General features: G+C 44.9%; 1 protein-coding gene across 2 annotated transcripts in view; it reads left to right on the forward strand.

The window, feature by feature from the left end:
* Positions 1–4,932: 4,932 nt before the first annotated feature.
* The window catches only part of RASGRP3 (RAS guanyl releasing protein 3), a 540,454-nt gene continuing 521,304 nt past the window's right edge, over positions 4,933–24,082 (forward strand). For both annotated transcript variants that reach the window (XM_085611793.1, XM_085611797.1), the window contains exon 1: positions 4,933–5,244. The gene's annotated coding sequence lies outside the window, so the exon portion shown is untranslated. The remainder of the gene's footprint in view (positions 5,245–24,082) is intronic.

The following is a 24,082-nucleotide window of genomic DNA, read 5'->3' on the forward strand; positions in this document are numbered from 1 at the left end:
TCTTGAGAGATTCAGAAGTGTTGTGTTCTGGAGTGTCTAATCCCTTGTTCCTCTGTGAGTGAGTAGGAGGGCAAGTGAGAAACTATAACAAGTCAGTCCCGGGCTCATGAGTACTCAGGTGGTAGGATGTCTCAGTCCCTACCTACTAAGGTTCCATAATCCCAAGTATAGTTCTGTGACTCTGCAGAATCCCTGCAACAACTCTGAGTCCTTCCCCTTCGCTTCAAGTCTTTATATTATGAGTAAGACTCCCTATTTTCCGTTTTTATGGATTTTTACAGGTAAATACAGACAGAAAACTATTTATTTTCTTGTCTCTATTTATTTTTAAATGTGTAGAAAAACGGAAATTGTGTGCTTTTTGAGTTATTCTAAATGCACTTTGCCATGACTGCCAGGCCAAAAACTGTGTGCATTGATAGGTAAGGGGGTTAAAAAAAGAAATTTTAGTGAAGAGGCTTAAGCAGCAGTAGATATGCACAAGGTTGATACTGAAATGTGCATATTTTCATATAAGTGCATTGATTTATCTTCTGCAGGTGTTAATATCACTGAAACCTGGCAGGCTTTCAAGCATGACTGCATATTTATTGGTTTAATAATTGTGGAAAAATACCAGTTTCAGCTTTATTTTGTTCATATAACCCATAATGGATATAGAGAAATACAGATAACATTGACCAAAAATAAATATGGATAAATACAGACGGCAATGTATAAAAAATTAAATACCATAAAACCGGGAGCCCTAATTATGAGGCAGTCCTGCCTCCTTAGACACTCCCTCCTTCTTTTACATTAAAAAAAACCCTGCCTCCCCCAATCCTCCTGTAGGTAATCCAGGCCGAATCAAAGCTTAGACTCAGTTGTCCTGGTCAGGACTGGGAGGGTGGGAGGGATTATGACTTGAAGAGAGGGAAAAGGACCCAGATTAATGAAACTACCATGTAAGTAACTGATGCCTGACCCTTAGCGAGCCTCGTCGCTTCAAGTCTGTACAATGTGAGATCTAGCAAGCAACAAGCAATGAGAAGCCAGACAACAGAAGATTATGCATATACTCCACACTGAACCTATTTCACTTCAAAAACATGACCAGCAACCCACACTGAGCTCTATTTACGCCATAGAATCCATCACTTTTGATCCAAACACATCCTCTAATGAAGTGATGTGATTCACTTGATAATTATTAACAAAGCTCAAAGGAGCGGCCCAGATGACTGCCCTCCAAACCTCACTTATCGTGTCGCCATTTTTGTAATTAAAGAAAGTGCTGTCTTCATAGGTAGACCAGGAGCCAGAGATGTAGTTAGGTAGATTTATTGTTCAAGTAAGATGGTACAGGATTGCCCCACCGGGAGCAGCATCCTGCTGCTCAGCCCCACTCAGTCTAACTGCTCTCTCCTTCAAAGCATGCACACACACCCAAAATTCCATGACATCACACTCATGCAGGCTGAGCAGCCAGGACTAGGAAGTATAGGATATAACATAGTGCACCTTGCAACTCCCCTACAGATGTAGACATTATTTTGGTTGATCTACTCTGAATATCTGCTGGAGGTACCTGGGGTACTGCTTCATAAGCCATGGAAATCAAGGTTCTCTGACAATGTGGACGACTTACCACCTCTACTGAATGGCCCAAAATTGACAAAGATTCAAACCACCTTAGAGAGGATACCTTATCCAAACAAATCAGTAAAGCCCTTCTAACAGCGAGGCAATGAAGTCTAGATTCTTCCTCCTAGATGGATTAGGAAAAAATGCTGGCAAAATCAATGCCTGCAGCCTGTGAAAAGGGTAATACACGTTCGGAATAAAAGAAGGTAACAAAAGTTAGCACAATCCTGTCCTGAAATATTTTACAGTATGGTGGTTTATGGGAAAGTCCACCTAACTCTCCCAAAGAGGCATGATTGGAATTTAGCCCTAGTGCACGTTTGTCACTGAGGCCTGAACTGCAATTCAGGGGGAATGGTCATGTCCTTCATTAGCCAAACTTCAAACTTGCAGCTTCGGGGTTCAGGCGGATCTGCAGTGAAAGACTACAGAATTAGACCTTTGCATGCGGGTGTTCTTTCCTCTGGAGCAAGAGGCATTGGTACAACACATTTTTCTCAATTTGCATTTGACAAACACCCGAGCAGATGGATCACCACTGCACTCCTTCTGCTGCACTCTACCCTCATTATCAGAAAACTGCAGGCCTGACACAGGGTTGGAACTAGGACTTTTGGGGCTCTGGGTAGAAAGGAAATGTGCAATTTGCATAGACGTAACACATTCAGAGCTGTTTGTATCTCAATAGAATTCCCTGCTCCTGAAGCGTCAGCTCCTCCCTTTATGCCACCTAAAAGCACCTCTTAACAGCTAATAAAGGGCTGAAGGTGTGAGGGTTTCTTATCTCCAGAAAGGGTTAATGCTGCAAGGGAGCTAACCAGTGGGGCAATAGTCATTCCGCTGTGCCTCTGCGTGGGTGGGGGTGGACGCCTAATTGCAGTACAAACCTGAGGAATGTGTCTTCTTGCAACTGGGACTGTGGGCCCCTATCCCCTTGAGTTCAGCCTGCTACACTATAGCAGCGAGGCAAGGGGAGGCGGCCCCCTAAGGTGGCGCACTTGTAAGGTGGCACCGTTCATGTCATGGCCTGGCTGTGTCGCATTGGTGCGGGCCCCAATTTGAAGGACTGGCTGTGGGGCCCTGGGAAGCTGCCAGCACTGCCCATGCCTGGTGCCAATTGAGGCCTGACATTTCAAAAACATAAAGTGCTATCAAGAAAAACACCACAGCTCCTTGCCAGGACTTCAAAAAACTGAGATGGCCACTTTGGGACAACAAAGGACAGGGAGGAGGTAAAGAGCTACAGAGGAGGAGGCAAAGAGCGACGCAGAAGAAGGCAAAGAGTGATGCAAGAGGGGGACAACCAACAATGAGGTGCAGGAAGTCGAGGCGGACAAAAGTGAAATGGGGAGACTATTTACAAACACATGCACTCATATGGATTGCTAGGAGGAAAGTGAAACAAAAGTACCTCGGGAAGCACGTGGCTAGCGGAAGGACACTGGCCACTCGGACAGGAAGCTGTGCTAGGGCCATGCTCCATGGAATGGACAAACACTCGACTCAGAAGAGGAAGTAGGAGGAGCTGTCGAATCAGAAGCAAAGAAAAGCGAGTGTCATGGAAGTCATCCAGTGGTAAGTAATGTGTAGGCTCTAAGCACTTCTTTAACTTTTATTTTTCTTTATAAGAGATTTTGCAGGCACAGCACAAGCGATATGCAGGCGAAACCTAAAAGAGGCCAGCTGCTGCTCACCAACCCTGAGCTGGCACACAAACAGCTAGCCTGTTGCACCGGATATCCCTTGTACTATGGCGCAAGAAAGTGTGCGTGCTGTCTTGCATAGATTTTGCACTGGAAGCAGGAAGCAGACCCTTCCATGTCAAATTCATATTCCTAGACAAATTCTGAAACATTTCACACATTGTAAGTGTGCTGTACAGTGCAGCACACATGCAATGTGTGGAATGTTGGGAGAAATTGAAACGTATCTCTTGTTATCGCTTTGTGCAAGGGGGTATTACTGTTTGACACAAAAGAGCAGATTTACAAGCCCCTTGCAACACTTTTGCGCCTCTGTGTCGTCACTTTTTGTGACACAGCGACAGCGTAAACAATGTGCAATGTTACTGCCCATTTACACGTGACGCATCTATCGAGATGCGTCACCTTGTAAAGCCCTGTGCCACATAATACCTGTGTGAGGTATAATGTATGCACGTTGGATGTTCCCACAGGAGAAAGCCTCGTAGAAGTGATGCAGTGAAATCTTAGAGCAGCGTAAGAAGTGACGCAGTGTATTAGGAACAGGCCTCCCCATGCATTGCTGGAGTTGCATCGTGCTTGTGACAAAACTCTAGGAATGCTTGACTTTTGCACCGACCGATGCAGCATCAACATTTCTGACGCATCTGTCAATCCTTTTACCATGGTTTGCTGTATTGTAAATACGGCTCATCCTTGGTGGTGCAAAGGTTTCGCACTCAGGCGCAGGGAAACTGACGCATCTATACAGATGCTTCAGTTTATTGTAAATAAGCCCCAAAAGTTTGCCTGGCTGTCTTATTAGATCGGGCTTTGCATAAAAAACTATTGGTGCTTGGGCTTATCTTCCCATGTAACATCCCCTTAATGCAAATTGGTTAAAGCAACGCAATGCTTTAGCTATGCTGAGAAAATGGCTCCTTTCCAGCGCAAAATACCGGTTACGCTGCAAAATACCGTTTACGCTGGAATGAAATTACCCTTTCAAGGGTTTTCACCCATTTGCCACACTTTGCAAGACCCTTTGTAAATCTGGCACTTATTGTACTAAGAATGTTGCACCTTTGAAAGAATATACCGCACCATTTTAACCTGCGGTAAAGAGGGCTCGCAGACTCGATGAACTGTCCACGAGGGGTTGCAAGGGGCATTGGAAGCTCAATATAACTACACTTAACATGACAATGGTATTCGGGCGCTTGATTTCGAGATAGGAATACATGCATAATTGGAATTTTTTCGTTAAAATAAGGGGTTAGTTAGCCTTGGAGTCCCAACCAATCACTTGGGGGCATATTATCAAGCCAGGCGATAAAATTATCGCCGCTTTAGCGGCAGAAAACTAACGCTAAAACGGCAATAATGGGCTTGATAATATGCTCTATGGAATTCCAATTGAAGCCCATGTTAAATGTGAAGGATGTCTAACCTGAGCTTCAATTGGAATTCCATCAAGCCCATTATCGCCGTTTTAGCGGCAGTTTTCTGCCGCTAAAGCGGCGATAATTTTATCGCCTGTCTTGATAATATGCCCCCAATGGTTCGAGCTGTGCGTTCAGTTGCACAACACACACACAAGCTTCCTGACATTCCTGCCCAGTGAGCTGACAGCTTGTGACTTGCTTGCTGGTTAGTGGCTACTGGGTGCACAGAGAGAAACGCCGTCTGTGCCAGCGGAGTTGTAGTTATGTGAGCAGCCAAGAGAAGGTTTTTCAACAAAGACAATAATGATTTTCAGATCCCGGCTCCCCTTGGCGTGGCTGCCGGGTCTGCGAGAGGAGGGGCATGTGACCAGCTGAGGGGCACAGCCCGGCCACGAAGGAAACAGCTGCTCCCTGCACGCGCTCACAGTTGGTAGCTGCGTGTGTGGAGGGTGGTGCGAGCGCGTGGAACACCTCGGCGCAGCAGAAGCACAGTGAGTGACCGGGGCATGGCCCCGGCATGCGTGGTATTTTACCGGTACACTGTGAGAGGGTGGCGGGGCACGAATGATTGAAACAGGGGTCTCTGCTACTAACTGAAGTTGTTAATTTCTTAAGCAGTGATTCTAGTGAAAATGGTGACTCCTTGGTGACAGTCTGTAATGTGAAGTCACGTTAAGCTATTGTGGTTATGTGTTATGTTACATTATTTATATATATATATTTTACTGTATTGCTATTTGTCCCCCTTGTGAGGCTTAATGTGCCTTCTTGGATAGTCCGCTTGTATTATTTATGTATTGTATGCTGCATACCCCTAGCTAGGTGGTGAAGCGCTAAGATTGGCATCAAGTCCCTGTGTGCCCATGAGAGTGTTATGTTATGTTATTGCCATGCTATGCCATCATATGTCATGGCATGTCACGCCAGGCTGTGATATAATGGTAATGCATGGATTTCTGGGCTATGGAATATACCAGTTGCGCTCGGCAATTCAGCTGCCTCTACTGAATCTAGGGGGTTCGGCGGGTGCCACACCACCTCAGCCGCGAAGGACCCGAAAATTGTCCTTATACAACAAACTTTACGGTTCGAGTCGTGTCCTTATTGTCGCCGAATGTTGTGGTTATGGGTTTGCAACTGGTTACCCCGCTGAGTCCGTCGGCGACGCTGTTAAAGGGACTCCGGTGAAACTCAACAGCTGTCCCGTCACAGCCAGTCGGCGTCTTGGTGGTTCAGTTACAGCAATAGAAAGACCCAGATAGGTGGTGGATTGAACGAGGACACGTGACAAGAAATATATGATATAATATATAACTAACAAGTGCATTGGGGAGTTTTCCATTTGTGGATACGTGTTTTTAGATACTTGTTAAACCCGCACAATGCATGTTTAAAATGTGTTTTATCCTGTCTTTTCATATTGGGAATGGTGTGTATTCTGTCCCGCGACTGCTGCTGAATATTAGCACACATTCTATTGAGATTTGCAAATATTTCGATAATGAGCCAAACCTACGGATCTAAACCCATCTAGGCGCGAGACTAATGTTTCTATTTTATAGCCTGCTACAGCAGTTGCTTTTCATTTTGATACATTAATATTACAGAGAAAACGTTTAATGAAGCAAGGAGAAGTCAATTAATTTCTGAGACTTGTATTGTGTTGTGTTGTATTGTATTGTAGTGTGTAATGCCTGATAGAGACTTTGCACTTGTCACCATACTTTATAGCTCTCAAAGTCACTCTCAACACTCATAGTATGCACTACACATACTTATGCTGCATAATGCTTTAGGGAGCCACAAGGAAGGTAGAAAACCTGTTGCTGTTGGATGCGATATATGAGAGCATCCAAGTTGCAGGTAGGTTCAGTGTTTTTGGATATTTAAATCCTTTTCAAGGCTCATCCCTCCTGGAACGCTCACTGTCCACCCCCTACGAGTGGAAATTCTCACATGTAAAATTACATCATAGGGATGTAATAATGTTTGATTCGGGTAATTGAATCTTCAAATGTAAATTCACATTTTGGCAGTAATAGTGTTTCAGTTTTGAGTTTCTGTGAAATTCAAAGCAGGCCCCAAGAACACTATACACAACCAACTATTCCCACCATCTCTCAACCTCGGAACTAACGTAATCAGCATGGAACTCACCAGCACCCTCAACACATCCATCCACAACTTTCCTGGACAGATGAAATGACGTAGAGATCATACCACTCCTAAAGAAGCCCTCCGCTGATCCCAGCAGCTTAAAAAATTACAGACCCATCTTCCTGCTACCCTACCCAGCCAAAGTACTCGAGAAGGTCATCAACCAACAGCTCACCGAATACTGGGAACAAAACCACCTACTAGACACCTCACGATCATTATTCCAGGCCAACCACAGCACTGAGACAGCGCTGATTGCCGCCACAGATGACATCAGATTGCTCCTTGGCCACGGAAGAACTGTGGACCTGATCCTCTTTGACCTCTCCGCTGCATTCAACACCGTCTCCCACCACAGCCTCATACACAAACTCTTCAACATCGGCATATAACAAATCGCCCTCAAGTGATCGCATCTTTTCTCACAGGACACACATAGAGTATCCTACTGCCCCCTTTCACCTTCGCACCCAGGGACATCGTATGCGGTGTTCCCCAAGGATCATCCCTCATTCCCACCCTGTTCAACATCTACATGACTCCCCCTTCCAGATGTCATCAAGTAATAAATAATAATCATACCACCATTTGTAAAGTGTGCAGCTACCTCAGGTGAGGTGTCCCGTCGCTGGGGGCCGTCGGGAAGATTAAGCAAGCTATTGCCCAGAGTCACAAGGTGCCTGGCTAACCTGCCGCCGGTGCCGGGGATCAAACTGTGAGCCCCCGTGGTCTGGAGTCAGCTGCCCTGGTCGCTGCACCACACCTCTTCCAGATCCCACGGACTCAACTTATTCTCTCGCTCACCAATGACCCCAGCAGCACCAAACCCAGCTTCTGCAACTCCATGACCAATGTAGTCAATTGGATAAGAGACAACTGTCTCAAATCAACTCTGACAAAACTGAAGTACTAATCTTCAGACAAAACTGAAGTACAAATCTTCTGAAAGAACACCTCCATTTGGGATCACAGTTGGTGGCCAGCAGAACTTGGACCAACACCCACACTGACAGACCATGACGCAACATTGGCATCATCCTCGACAGCCAACTCACCATAAAAACAACAAGTAAACACAGTTGCCTTCTCCTGCTTCCACACCCTTTACATGCTCAGCCAAATTTACAGATGGACCCCCAATCAACACCAGAAAGACCATCACGCAGGCCTTCTTTACCAGCCACCTTAACTACGGCAACTCCCTCTACACGGAATTCCCACCCAGCACCTCAGAAAACTCCAGGCCACACAAAACACCACAGTCAGACCCATCCTGGACCTCCCTTAGAGGACCCATATCACCCCCATCTCAGAAACCTCCACTGGCTCCCCGTCCAGAAGAGATGCCAGTTAAGGATCCTTATGCACACATACAAAGCCCTACACAACCAGGGACTGTCTTACATCAACCATTGACTGAACTTCCACCTGCTTGCAAAACTCCTGCGCTCCACCTCACTCGCACACACCCCCCACGTCCACACCAGCGGGGGCTGCTCCTTCATCACCGCAAAGTCCTGAAATGACCTGCCCCTTCACCTCCGAATGGCACCCTACCTGGCGGACTTAAGAAAGAAACTCAAGACCTGGCTTTTCGACTGAGACACAGCACCCCAGTGTCCAGATACCCCTAGGGGGTGACAGTGCTGTGTTTTGCAAATATTGATTGATTGATCGGTTGATTGATTGATTGATACAGAGGAAGACTTACATTCGTAAAGAAGAATATTACAGAGTAGAGGCGGAAAAGCCACCACATTCATAGGAAGAGCAAGCCTGAGTCAGATCATGGCCTGACTTGGCCCTAAGAGACAATGCATGAGCAGAGCGAACAATGTGAAGTCACAGACCACTGAACTTCGCAAATGTGCATACCCCTTCTCTATAGGTGTCAAACATCAGGAGCCCTGCTCAGTGAAACGTGCTGGAGGTGTGAGTATGAGATTTACCAGCAAGCAACGAGTTGCACCCAACTAAAATGGGTAGGGCTGGCTGGGGCCAATGGATCGTGGTAAAGGACAGGGCAAGGAGTTTTTGTTTTCAATAATTTGGAAAAGTAAGGTTCAGTTGCTTTAATCAAAAAGAGTTGTTTGTGTATTTTGATTCCAACAAAACACCTTCAGTTAAAGTTGGGAAGTCTGTTGAGGATGGTGAGATTTCCGTGGCATCTAAGAATTTTGTCAAACCCAATTCTCAACCTAAGGTTGAGAAAGTTCGCAATGTTCATTTAAGGGAGAGAGATAGCATGAAGAAGGACCTAGAGAAATTGGTTGATGGTGGAATCGTTTAGGAGAAGGAGGCGGCGGACTGGTTAGCGCCAATGATTATTACATGAAAGGACAATGGCGAAGCAAGGTTATGTATTGATATTAGGCACCTGAACAAGTCCGTAGTCATCAACCATTATCCCTTACCTAATATTACAGAGATGCTATGTTCACTAAGCAGAGCCTAACATTTACCCACTCCGGTTCTGATTTTCGCCTACCATCATATCAGGTCACTCCCTTTATCTCAGGAACTAGCTAATTGCATTTGTAACAGCTTTTGGAATGTATACATTCTTGAGAATGCCCTTTGGGTTGATATCTGCTTCTTCCGTCTTTCAAAGAGCTATGGAAAATGTGTTAAAGGGTGTTGAAGGAATCAAGATCTGATTTGTTGGTTTATGGGAGGAGTTTAGAAGAGCATGACAGTAGGCGAGGTGAGGTATTGAAGAGATTGATGGATAGTGGCTTAACGCTGAAACCCAATAAGTGCAAATTCAATGTGGTGGAAATAGAGTACCTTGGACATTTGGTTACAGGTAGTGGAATCCACACCAAGGCGGAACTTGTAAGCACTATCTTTAATGTACCGTCTTACAAAGAGTAAGGACAACTTGGTGAAGTTTCTAGGCATGGGAAAAGTCTACAGTAAGTTTGTGCCTGAATTTTCTGAAAAGAGCAGTTGTACGAAAATTTGCTAAAGAAGGTTAAAGAGTTTTTTGGGTGTCAAGAGTGGGAAAAGGAATTTGTTGACAATAAACATTTTTTGGACAAAGCCTTATGCCTGAGTAGTTTTGAACCTTGTGATCAGACTATTTTGATGACCGATGCCAGCTCAAAAGGATTAGGTGCCATTCTCTTGCAGAAATCTGAGGGGCACATACAAATATTTGGTGTATCTCTCCTGCATTGAGAGGAGCAGAACCTAGCTATTACGTTATAGAAAAGGAAGCCCTATCTATATACTTGGCAGTGAGGAAGCTTAGAACATTTCTATGGGGACACAAACTTTAAATCAAATCTGATCTCAAACTTTTCAGGGAAGTTTTCATGAAAAAGGATGTGGATTTTATTTCCAGCAGAATTCACAAATGGGTTCTGGCTCTCCAGGAGTTTGAATTTGTGTTGTCGTACATTCCTCGTATGAGGAATTCAGGGGCTAATTGTTTCTCAAGATGGTGCCTGTCTGATGATGGAACATATGATGAGTTTTTTGGAGGTGAGGTTTGTGCCGTTCAAATCGTTGTTTGCTTTATCACAGGGGGCATTGTTCAAGAAGGAGAATGGAGGAGAGAACTTGATGGAGATCAAACTTTATAGAAAGTGGAGAAGATGATGTATAAGAATTGATCTAAAAAGGGTTGTGAGGAGCATCTAAAAGCCTTTTGGCAAGTCTAAGAGTAACACATTCTTATCGATGGGTTAGTGCCTCCGAGTAATCTGAGAGAAAGGTTGATAAGACAATGCTTATGAAAGTCACATGGGGACATCGAAAACCAAAGAAAGAGTTTGAGAAGGGTGATGGTGGCTGGTCATGGATTTGTTGGTAGAAAGGATTATGAGAGATTACATGGAAGGTGCTAGTAGTGATAAAGTGGTGAAATGCGGGGTTCAGCCCATGGCGGTATGAGAACCAGCCTCAGGACCTTGGGTGGATTTTGCTCTGGATATTCTGGGTCCTATTAGGATTACATCTCTGTTTAAGTATGTCCTTGTTTGCATGGACATATATTCCTGTTGGCCAGAGGTGAAATTAGGGAACTCTATTGAAATTAGGGAGGTGATTAACTTTCTTGATGAAATGTTTGCGAGAGAGATTTTTCCCTCTTCTTTGCTGACCAACAATGGGGTCCAACTTACACCCACAATAATGGAGGAATTTTGGACTGCAAGAGGCATAAAGCATAAGAAAACAGTGTTGTATCATCCAGAAGCCAAAAGAATGATTGAGCGCTTTAATAAAGTGCCCAAAGATATACTCAGTCCTTGATGTGTGGTGCATATTGAAAGGTTAAATTGAAGAATAAACTGAGAGAATATAGGCTCACCCCACATTCCTCTACTGGCATCACACAGTTTTCATTGCTTGGAAGAAGGATGGGCAACAGTGTTCTGTTTCCCCCATGGGTGGATGACAAACGTGGGGATGTGGCCAGTAGTTTTGAACCTGGTGATGAATGGAGAGAGAGAGAGAGAAGTTGGTAAAGAGAAAAGACATGCCTAAAGCAGTTAAAGTAAGTGATCTGCAAGTTGGGCATTAAGTAAACAAGAAGTCTCCAAGGAAAGATGGAACTAACATTTAAAAATTAGTCAACCGCTGAAAGTGATTAAAGTGTTCAAGAATGTGGTTAGGACTGATGATCATAGGATTTGGAATTTGGGAAAGGCAGCCAAATGTCATCCTGTGCAACCTGAGTTCAACATGCAGGTACCAAATTCTCAAGCTGAAAGTATGAAGGTGTACTATGTTCTCAAGTTAAATATGTGTTGCTAGGGTTTGGGAACGAGATTCTCTTATTTATGTTTTCATTGCAGTAATGTTTTCTATTTGATGTGCTTTGTGTAAATATTGTATATTGTGTGGGGGAGGTGTGTGGTATTCTAAAATTTTATGAGGCTGCTGGAGATTGGAATAGTGAGGTCAGAGAGAGAAGGAGCAAGGAGGAGTGAGGCTGGGCTCGGACTGGCAGTTGGTGTATGGGGTCTTTGTTACTGCTTTCTACTTCAAAATAAACTCATAGTGCTTTCCCTGACACCTAAATTGTTTCCTTGGATTTAACAATGGTCATCTGGTACAATTCCATATTTTGACTCCAGGATTCTGATTTATTTTGAGACTACTTCTTGTTATGAAGTGACAGACTAGTACTGCCAAGAATCAGATGCTTACAAGTGCTAAAACTAATGTGGAAAGTAGGTGGTTGCTTTATAGAGTTAAAACTACCTTCAGGTTCGCACAGTCTCAAACAGTTTGCACAGTCTCGAACAGTCAAATACTCATAGTACAGATAAGGTGCTTTACCTTGGTCTGTGCCAAGGCATGCCTTCAATTGGATTTGCACGACACAGACTAGCACAACAAATGTAGTGTCCCAAGGGTAGCTGAAAACTCACAATTGTCCTTGATCAGCACATTAGCGAAACATGGACCTTCTGTTTGAAGCCATCAATCTGCTTTTTACTGTGTCGGCATTGGTCCTGCCTGCATTGGAAAAGGTGGTGGAGATGCCCTTACAGAGGGGTGCAGTGAGTGACTGCACCTGCCTGCAAGGGGATAGTTGGACATCCATGGGACCTTCTCTGCTCCATTTCAAGGGGGCGCTTTCCAGGGGGACACTGACTGAGCACTACTTCAATGTTGAGCAGTCAATCCAACCCCTGAAATCGCGTTTGATTTTGCAACACAATATGAATGGGGCCATTCTCTGATGCAAATGAAGAAATGCACCATTAACATTGCGGTGGCACTACATCTGCACCAGCATGATGTGTATTTCAGCAGTTGTGGCACAAGCATCTGCAGCCCCTTCTGTAATATCAACATATCCAGAGGCGCAGAAAGCATGCACACATGTCTGTTGCATTCCTGTAGCACTTTTAATAAAGTAGCTCCTAATGACAGTTCTGTGACATCTGTTATATAAATAAATGCACTTGTTTTCTCCTCCATCTTTTTCTTCTTCATATGCCTTTTCTTCTTATTTTTATTAATGTTCTTCTTCTGCCTTTTCTTCTCCGTTTTCTTCTTCATTTTCTTCCTCTTCTGTCCGTCTGCTTCTTGTTCCTCTTCCTCTTTTTCTTTTTTTGCCCCCTTTTTTCTTCTCCATTTTCTTCTTTTTCTCTTTTCCTTCTTCCTCTTTCTTCTCCATTTCTTCTTCTTCTTCTTCTTTGTCTTCCTTCCTACTTATTTTTAAATTTTTATATTAGTGGTAGTTGTAGTTGTCACAGTAGCAGTAATATTATTGCTGCAAGTGCTACTGCTAGTACTACAACTCTTATACATAGAACTGCACTTTGAAAACAACAAACTACCTCTCATTGGTTAGCTCTGCTTATGGGTCACCTACTTATTATTCCCTCTGACATCATTCATCATGTTTTAACTTTCAAGTTTATCAGTTATTTGATTTATGCTCTGAAAGGCAAACACACATATTATTTTATACTGTATATTTAATCAGTATTTCTATCTTATTTGTAGCTTTAATACTATAAGCAATAAAATCAGTTCTAAAAAATCTACAGTTACTATCATTGTGCCACCATCAACAATAAACTTTGTTTAAAACTCCTATAACTGTAGTTAGTCTAAAAACACTTGCTTAATTTTGTACATTTCCAAACATTTAATCATATTGTTCAAAAATGCTCTTTTTGATGCATAGAGTAGTGTTCTTACAATTGAATATGTAATCTGCCACAAGAGATAGATGAAGAATTCTCGGGTTTCTTATAAACAGTATTAAATATCTCTGACTTTCTGTGCGCAAAGTAGTTCAAAACAATATAAGGTGCTGTAGTGTTAATAAAGTCTGCCTGCATAACGGACATAATGTCAGTGAAATATCAGTGCTATGTTTAAATTCTATTGTATATGTAATATTTTCTGGCCCAATCTCATTTTCATCATACACCTCTTTATTTCCTTTAAATTTCATAAATACCAACGAGGATCAGCTTTTCGTTCAGGACTTGTCACTAAGTAATATCTTATATTGTTTTTACATTGTATTAAATCGTAATCTTATGAGGTTTGCTTGGTTATCCGCTTTAAAGACTCGCTCCATAGCTTCCTTGACTCCGACCATTCCAGATTTCCATCTACATTTTTTTAAATTTAGCTATAGTTTACATATATTTTTATTCCAGTTTGGACCTGGTGCAGACACTATATGATTACATATCAGGTATCTAAAGGAACAAATAAGTGCTGTTTTGACACAGTGCCATTAATATAAAGTTCTTCTATACTTTTTAAAAATGATGTTCACTAGGACCTAGTTCTAATCGTAATTAGGGTAGGGCAATATATTCCACTCTGACGGCGGCATAGGTGGAATTTGGCCACTCATTATGCGGAGTTCCAGCCAAATTCTGGTAGAGTTTTTTCTCTTGTGCAGCTTGAAAACTGCAGGTTGGAGAGCAAGATCTGGCACCCCTAGTGCAATTTTTGGTCGCTTGGAGGGCACCCAGTGAGATTTCTCCAATGCAAGCGGTCACAAGTGGTCATGACTGTTTGCGATCAGAAAGTTGCCGCTCAAGTAGAAAATCTAACTAGGTAGCTGCAAAATTAACTCAAGAAGTTGCGTCCTCTGGCGTGCCGCGTGCTGCAGTAAGAGTTAATATTTCAGCATGAAATGAGCTCCTGGTGCTAAATCACAGTGCGAGCTCTGTGATGTGCCCATTTCTGCCCATTTGCGCAATTCCATGGAATCTCGCAGAGTTTTTTTGTAACTTCGCAGAATTCTGGGTAGTAAAATTCCATGAGTTCCACCAAGTTTTAATTCGTAATACATTCTGCTCTGCGGTCAGAAATGACGGAATCGAGGCCACACGTAACGTGGAATTCCAGCAAACTTGTGGCAGAGTTTTTTCTCATGTGTGACTTGAAAACTACTGCAAGTTGGAGAGCAAGATTTGGCGCCGCCTGGCGCAATTTTCTCAGAGAGCACCCAGTGAGATTTCATCTACGCTGGCAGTCTCACAGGTGGTGATGGCCATTCGTGGGGAGAAAATTGCTGCCCGAGTAGAAAATCTACTCAAGCAGCAGCAAAATCAACTTGAGAAGTTGCACCCTCTGATGTGCCACGTGGTGCCGTTTGTGCTGATTTTTAAGTGTGGAATGAGCTCCCGTTGATAAGTCACAGCACGAGTAGTGTGCTGTGCCCACTTTCTCCCACTTGTGGAATTCTACGGAATCTCACAGTTTTTTTGCAACTCCGTGCAATTCCAGGGAGTAAAACTCTGCGAGTTTCGCCAAGTCCTAATTTGTAATTCATTAGTTGGGGATACTCAGAGAAGGCTCATCGCCTTTTTTTTGCATTGGTCCTTCTACAAATTGAAGTTTGATATGTTCTTTTTCCCTCAAGAAAATCATATACTGATGATTTTTGTTTCACAAGTCCACTGATCATGTAGCTTAAATGATGAGGCCATCATCCGTTGGTTAACCACCCAACCAATTGCTCCAAACACAGCCTTAACCCCATGGTTCGACAGAACCAATATGTCAACGTATTGGGCTGATGTCTCCTTCGCTAGCCCAAGCATTCTGCTACTGCATAGAACGGTCACTCATTCAGTTCCTCATTGACAAATAAAAAACACAATAAATTAATACGGGGCTAAATTATGTTATCTTATTATTTTAATAGAATTTTTAGATTATGTATTCAAAGAATATTGTGCAGTTGCTGACACAATGCAGTCACATTTTGCACTTTTCAACAGAATACATTAAAGAACTGAATAATATACATTTTCTAAAAAAAAGTACTCACCACTATTCACCACTTTGCTCTATCGCACCTTAACCGGTAAATACTCTACTTTGCATACATTGGCCTCCTACAAACTATGGCTATGATTGTACTTTCTCAGCCCTCTGTACTCTGCACAGCATCCACTTGCAAGAATATCTAGCATGACACTATCCTAAAGTCACTCGAGAAACAATGTGAATTGGCTGTCAGTGGTGACTCCTCCGCTAAGTAGTGAAAGAAGGGAAAAATAAAATGATAATAACTTGATGTTATTATAATTTTATTTCTTCCTGCTATTGCAGCATGGGGGCGGGGCTGCTCTGCTCACAGAGCAGAGCAGGGGAGGAGTGGTGGGCATGCTGAAGTCTCAGACCCACCAAACAGTCATACTCACTTAGCATGTTCTCCACCTGGGTGGAGAACATGCCCAGGCTCCCAGTCCCCATCTGAGTGCTGAACTACGGCACTCAGACCAATCGCAATGCTGGATTGCAGCGTTGTAATTGGCGCAGGAGAGGCTAGCTGCTTCCTGTTCGGCGGATGCAGAGGCGAGATGACGTGGGACAGAATGGCGAGAAGGTAGGTGTCTTTTCCTTTTTTACACCCCCTTAGCTTCTCTCTCCCCGGCCCACCACCCCAGATCCATGCCGGCTGCCACTGATGGCTGTGCCAGCCTATGGAAATACAGCAAGTACAAAAAATCACTAAAAGGATCACAAAAGAATACTAAGGAAATGGAAACATGGCATGAAATACAGTCTCACAGCCCATCAGACTATCTGTCAAGAAACCCACTGCAAATAATTCCTGAAATTTCTTCAATGGATTGCTGCATTTCTTATTTTGTTATGGGTGTAAACACAAATATTTATAGGAACCACAAACACTCTCTGATGATTGTTATTGCTACTGTTCTTCTTCTTCTTATTATTATTTAGAATTAATTAGAACTAATAAGAATTCTCACCCAGACACCAGTCCTACAAACAACCATCCATTCCAGTCTTCTTGCATACATCCATACCTAATTTCACCCCAAAACAAAATTAGAAGAGCATGAGACTGAACTGTATTCAGTAATGGCAAGCTAACTAATCTCATCTGAGGGCACATCACAGGGCACATATCTATTTACACCCTTCACTCTTCAGACATTTTGGAAATCAGCCTTTTAGAGTGAAAGTACTTTCCACTGTATCATAACAGATAATCACACAACTATTGAACACGCAATGTTAAAGCCAAGTAGGTCTGGCCGTAGCGATGTGGTCTGATGGTTTACTTTTAAATTTTTTTACTGCAAGCATGTGCCACAGAAATAAAATGAGGAAAAGAAGAGAAAAAAGTCAAAGCGGTGCAAAGTTGGTGGCAATATGCTTGCAAAAAAAAATAACAATCCCATATTATTTTATTGTAACAATGTAGGTGATTCATAGCTGTAGGTGAATGTGGGAGTGATAAAGAAACCCTTTATAGTGTCAATGCACATTTTAGGAAAATATGATTCTTACTGGCATAACAATCACTTTTGGCTTTGAATAGCAAGCAGAGTGCATGTAGAGGAGGTCGGCTGCCAGGTCCAGCCTTCAGACACTGTCATGTTCTCTTGCTCTCCTTTTCTCTTTGGTTGTCACAGCATGCCCTTTGTGGTTTAGGCAGTGATTGTGAGGCAGGCAGACCCATTCCAGGTCATGGTTAGGAGGATTTGTACAGCACACTATCACCCACAAGGGTATCCTGGTGCTTAGCAGGTGTGAGCCTAGCCACACACATGGCCTACTGGGACTACTCGAAAAGCCAGGTCTTCAGCTTCTTGTGGAATTCAAGAAATGAGGAGGATGTCCGGTCATCTGTCACTCCCTCTTCTTGGGTGCAGCATGCCAAATATGATTTAACTGCAATCGAGTAGATAGAAAGATGCACTCCAGCTCTTATGTCAGCTTGTGGGACATCTCCATGCTTATCTGCACTTCATGGCCATCACATTTGCTCAGGCACATGGGCTGGGCTTCTCTTTGCAGTGTCTTCCTGAAGGGTACATTCCAATCCTATGTCTGAGCAGGCCAGACAGGCTAATGTACTACGGCAGTCTCAGAGCTTCTCCAACAGCTCCTTGTGGTCTTTCCAGGTGATGTCCCCTCACCAGCTGTGAATCTCAGGAATTTTTCCGGTACTCTGAAGAGTATGAATACTTTGGTTAGTGAGAATTCTGGAGCCAAGTGGGTAATTTTAGTTCTCTTTCGTTTGTCATGTTGTCAACAATGAATATTGATTTCACTGTCTGGGTCCTGAAACCAGCCCAAAGCAGTTTCCTCCTCTATTTCATCTCTCAACTGCAGCAAAGTAGACACAGTCTTTGCTTCAGGTGACAGTTTCCACAGCAGGTAGTGACAAGGAGTGTCTCAGATTGGAACTTCGAAATCATGAGCATAATTAGAAGTGCATAGCTTGCACCAGGAAGCAATCAGTCTTTGCAAGTAGCCCCTGTGTGAGAAACAAAGGGGCAGGCCCTGCGTGTTTGATTCAGTCTGCACAACAAAGCCCATGTTCTCCATCTTCCCACACACTGCATCAAGCCAAATGCTGGTGTTCAGGAAGAGACAATCAGCAGGTCTCTGTTAAAAGGTCATTGCTCTAAATTTAAATCAGGCTTGTGTGTTTCCTTCCACACCCTACTGTCTGATAAAAAATCACATGCTCTGGAATGACAGAGACAGAGTTTTCTAGTCTAGAGAGTCCGCCTCTCAGCTTTTTTTTTTATCTTGGGGCATGCTTTACTGGGTTAGATTGAAATGGATCTCCTTGGCCTCACAGTCATTCACTTGCATTCAACATGGAGTCAAACTAGTACTCACCATATATATTCCACATGCACATGCACCACTAATTCAGGGATGTCAGTGCAGGGTCTGGGCCATTCATGGCGGTAGAAATGTACCCAAATGAGGCTGGTAGGCCTTCCACTCTTCAAGAACAGGAAAGAGATGTGTCCTGTGCTACAGATCAGAAGAATAGTATGCTGTCACCAATGCTCCAGAAAGATATCTCACAAAACAGACAGAAGACCTATGTTCTCGAAAGCAAGCATGATGCACACTTCCAGTCCACAAAGCCACGTTCTGGGTCTTAGAACCTTTCACACAGCTCAGACTTCGGTGCATGCACATGAGTGTCATGCATACTAGGCACCAAACAATCAGAACACCATTGAAAACAACAGCTAAGTTTACTGAGGGCTGGGAGGCATGGCCAGCCGTGCATGGAGTAGGGCAAGTTTCTTTGGAGCTCCCAGCAGGGCTCCTATCTCTGGCCCCTTCCTGCTCTTAAATTGCACCCCAGGGGGATGCAAGCCCCACAGAGACATCAGGGATCATTGAGACATCCCATCCGAGCAATAAAGAGTTGCTGGTTGGCGCTCTGATGGCCTGTGAGGCACAGCTGGGCTGAGCCTCAGCTAATTGGCAAGAACCAGGATGGCTGCTCCTGTTACGGGCTTCCCATCTGGAGGGCTCCGAAAGCGAGACGATGAGCTGTCGCAACCTGCACAGCTCTCTGTGGCCCAACACTGTGCACAGGAGTGGCATTAAAGAGGGGGCAGCGAGGAACTCCTGGTACTGCCTGACGTGGCATGGATGGGCCTCCGCAGGCCCAGGAAGGTGAGCGGCCCCGGGTGACAGCCTGGGGGCAAGCAACTGCAGCGCTCATACAATATTTAACGCCCGCCCCAAATAGGAGAGAGGTTTGGGCTTCCCCACCCTCTCCCTAAGAGAATAAAAATGAAACAAACTGAAAAGTTGTGCTGCCGGTCTGTAACCCTCCCCCACATGGCCACTACTGGTGAATGGCCCGTGGGGGCCCTGGTATGATGGCATATAGAAGTGGCATTCCAGTGGGGGCAGCGAGGAACTCCTGGGGCTGTATGAAGCTGTGCAACTGGTGGAGCTGGGCTGTCGCAGGTCCAGGAAGGTGAGCGGCCCCGGCGATAGCCTGACAGGGTGCCACGGACTGCCCATGACCAAGAAAATGCCCTAGAGAGGACAGAAAGAGGCCCGGGGAAGAACGACTGCGGTGCTCCTATGATATTTAGCACCTGCATGAGAGAAGAAACAGGAGAGAGGTGGGGGCTTCCCCATCTCACCCTGGGGGAAAAAAATTAAATGAACTGAAAAGGTGTGCTGCTGGGCTGTGAGCCCCACAGCCACTACTGGTGAACGGCCTGTGGGAGCCCTGTTGTGACATCATGGGGCCTGGAGGTGGTTCCCCCTGCAAGACCTTGCCACCACTTTGTGGATCCTTGAGCTTTCCTTTACTGCACCCGTGCGTGGAGATTCGTGGGGAGGCCTGGACCTTGAGAGGGTGTTTTCGCCCACCCTTGTTGGAGGTGGGTCCTGCTGTCCAGGCGTAACACAAGCCCCCACAGCCCCGGTGGTGCGTGGGGCCCATGTGCAGCAGGCGATCCCCTTAGCACAGTACTCATGTCCGGGAGCTTCTGATAAAATCCGCAGGGCCTGTCCTGCCACCTTGTTTTGACCTCACTGCCTGCTGAGACCCAGGTGGGCCTACTACGCTTTGGGCCTGAGTGAGACTTCTGCGAAGATAGAGGCAGGTTCCAGACCTTTACGCGGTCCCTATGACCACAGTTCTGTGTGGCCTGTGGGCTTGGGGCGCTACAGTGGTGCGTAAGGGAGGTGCCGCTGCCACCTGTTGGGACATCCCATTACCTACTATTGAGATACATTGGGAAGCACTGCTGATGCTGGTGGCCCTTTCCTCCTGCAGATACCTTCCTCGGGGCCAAAAAGAGATTTATGTAGTGGTAGGTCTCCGTGGACCACCAGCTGGCATTCCTTACTTCAACGGTGATTGGTGGAGGGCCATGGTCACCTGGACTGGGTGACAGTTGCCTCTAGCTATTTACAACCTCTATCCCCCTTGGCCGTGCCTTCGACATGCAACGTCATACCTGAGGGAAGGAGACCCATACCCACCTGGAAAACTGGGATGTATACCCCGTGAGCAACTGGACTCTATCCTACTAGCCATCAAAGACTTGAATGAAACATTAGAGCATAAAATTGATACGTTGATAGTGGCCTCCTGCAGGCTGATTACCGTAAGCTGAGTAGGCAGCTTACTGCTACCGAACGTACCTTACAAGAAGTGATCCCTACTACAGATGGAGACAGCTGCCAAACTCACAGTCTCTAGCCCAGAGCAGCACACACAAGAAGATGAGAAAGCCTTAAGTGAGCAGGAGACAGGCACAGAGTATGACTCTACCTTGAATAGTGACCAGAGTAGTGATCTACCAGTGACCACGCCACTAACAGCTGACATTGTCAACTGATACTTTGATTCTGGAGTGTTCTCTTTCTGAGAGGGAGGGGTTCTTCTCTAGGCTTTCTTCTCCAGAGCTGAGTGAATGGAGGGAAACCCGTGTTGCTTGATGATCGAGTGAAGTCTGCTGTCTCTCTCTCCTTCCTTAGCCGAGTGCGGAGGTGCCTCACCAGGGGCTCTTGTTAATTTTATAGGGAGTCCACCAGCCCTTGAGAGGTGCTGTAGGTGTGTTTCTGGGTTGTTGACGGTACAACACATTTCGTTGCAACGCATGCCTTTACCACACATGCGCTACAATGCGAATACCTGTACCATGCATAACCTTTAACACACTCTTTTTTAAAAATATAACTTTGCCACACATGCCTTTGCAACAATTTTAGTTGTAGAGGCATGTATGGTGAAGCCCTTTGTGTGATAATGGTTTTCTCTGCCCCCCCTCGTAACCTGGTCCCGTTGCCCCCCTCCACCCCCAGCCCTCAGTCCTTGTTAAAATACCCTAACCCTTCCCTGAACCCTAAAAGTATGCCCCAGCGTGCCCCCTCGCCCCTTTTAAAAAAAGCATTTGCAATGCAATTGGGCTTGCTTTTGTGACCTTATATGCATTTAGCTATGCAGCACATTAGCCTGGGTGCTAAAACATCTACTTTTCTTTAACATGGAGGGAAAGTAAGCACCAGGTATGGGAACACATGGAGAGAAATATTGCCTTTCAGCGGGAAATGGTATAGTTCAAAGCTCTGTTTTTAATATCAAATTAGGGCCTGCGGTGGTCATATCACTGAAAATACAAGAGTTGAAACAAATATTATTGTCTATGGGTGGAATCTAGAGAATGCTAAAGTGATTCTGGTATTTTACTGACCTCTGCTATTCGTTTTCTATCAAGAAAGCTAAATAGAGGCAGTTGCCAGAAGAATTAAAAAAAGAAGGTCCCTCAGTAGAAATCAATTCTGGTATTTTACTGACCTCTACTGGTCGTTTTTTATCAAGGCAGTCGAATAGAGGCAGCTGAATAGAGGCAGCTGAATAGAAAAAAATGTCCCTAAGCGGAAGCAGACAAGTCCTAGGGCTGTTCTCCAGAGCCCACAATGTACATACACATATAAGTATACACTAAAGTATATACAAGCGGTCTCGAATGCTTAACCTTAAAATACCTGAACCCTGCCCTAAGCCCTTAGACTAAACCCCAGAACAATCCGTCCTCCCCAAGCCCTTTTTAGTAATTACCTGATCCCTGACCCCTGCCCTCAGCCCTAACACTACACCCAGCAATCCCTCCCCTCCCGAACCCTTTTTAAAAATACCCGACTCCTGCCCTGAGCCCTAAAACCACCCCCACATAGTTTTTAGATAAAAAACACACCCCAGTCTAAAGCCCTAAATCGATGCCCAATCCCCCATACCTTGGTAGACGAGGTTCCTCTTCTTATGCGAGCCATGGCACAAATCGGCAAGAGGAAGAAGGCTCTCTATTTCCTCTGATGACGCCACCACGCCAGTACCTATACCACAACGACGCCAATAGGATGTCAGTTACTTGAACAGCCATTACTACGTACATCGCATTGTAAAAAAAAAAGAGTGGTAATTACTATGTGCAGTAACAGTGCATGCTTTGTTATGCATGTGTGGTAAAGATACTGTATGGTTGCAGCCGCGTTGTAATGGCTGTTTCCGGTGTTTCTGGCATGAGGACCTAACTAGTTAAGTTAAGGGGAAGCAGAGCTGCAGTTACTCCACAGCTGTCAGTTCCTCTAAGCTGCCACTGACACATGTGCTCTCCCCTTTCGACCTTTCACAAGCATTGGCAAACCGAGCTGGGCTCCCACCTGACAGACAGAGAATAAGCTAAGACGTGGGAGCTTGCACCCAAGATTTGTTGGAATTTCTGGCTTAGGCTCATACACTTCTTTGTACAGCATCAAGCCCTTGAAAATTAGCATTATTTCCTGTCAAACTGCCCACAATGCCATGACGACCATGGAAATATTCTCCACATGCTTTGGAGCTACCCTCGCTTGGTCCCATTTTCGTCTGAGGTTGTTAACATATTGACGAAGGCTACTGAGAAATCCTTGACTCTCTTGTCTAGGCTCTGCCTTTTAGCCCTCTATCCCACCCCTGTCAGGCCTAACGTTACTAATAGGTTTATTGACCTGGCTCTTGTGCTTGCCAAATGCCAGATTATGATGCACTGGAAACAGCCTGAGGGACCCCAGGCTGAGAGATGGAGGGCGGATGTGCTACTCTGAGCTGCCTGGAAGGGAGTGGCACTGCTGCGAGAAGTACACCAGGGCAGGCGACCCATAGTTTGCGCGAGCGTGGGACACGTTACTGGCTTATTTCCAGGGGACGATACTGATGGAGATGGCACTGGCTAGGAAGCCCACTTGAGACAAAGCCATTGGAGAGGGGCTTGATGACCGAGGTTCATCCCTACTTGTGGCCCTGCTGTTTGGCAGGCACCCAGATGGGCTTGACTGACATGGACTGCATAGGGAGGTACGAGTTGCCCAAGTTCTGATCCACTGACTTCCTTTGGGTGGGGGGAGGGGGCAGAGACACCACAGAGGTGGATGGGGATGAGTGGGAGGAGTTTGTAATTTGGATGAATGGTTGTTTGATGATTCAGTGGGAAACTATGCCTGACGAACCTAGATTCTGCTCTGTGAGAGTGGTGTACTGCTTGGGTATACTTAGTAGGCATAGTGGTGTATCATATACACATACTCACTAAATTTGTTATGCACTGTATTTGAACAAGATATGCGTATGCTGTCGGCCTACAATGTCAACTGCACTGTTACTGTTTAAATGTATGTCAGGGAATCAACACAATGCATGTATGTTAAATGACAATCCAAAAGGTTTACTGAGGGATGTGGTGCACACCTGTAAAACCACTCAGATTCCCATTTCAACATTGTAATTGCAAAATAAGAGGTTAGAAACATCAGAGTGAGGGCTCATCGCACCTTCGTAAACAGTGGCAATGGGCCACTACTCTTGCCTGTACAGCAATGCACAGAGGATGAGTAAGTACTGAAGAGTATGTAATCATGTAATGAACTGGATTTTTA

This window comes from Triturus cristatus, chromosome 6 (assembly GCF_964204655.1).
Source record: "Triturus cristatus chromosome 6, aTriCri1.1, whole genome shotgun sequence".
Taxonomy (NCBI): Eukaryota; Metazoa; Chordata; class Amphibia; order Caudata; family Salamandridae; genus Triturus; species Triturus cristatus.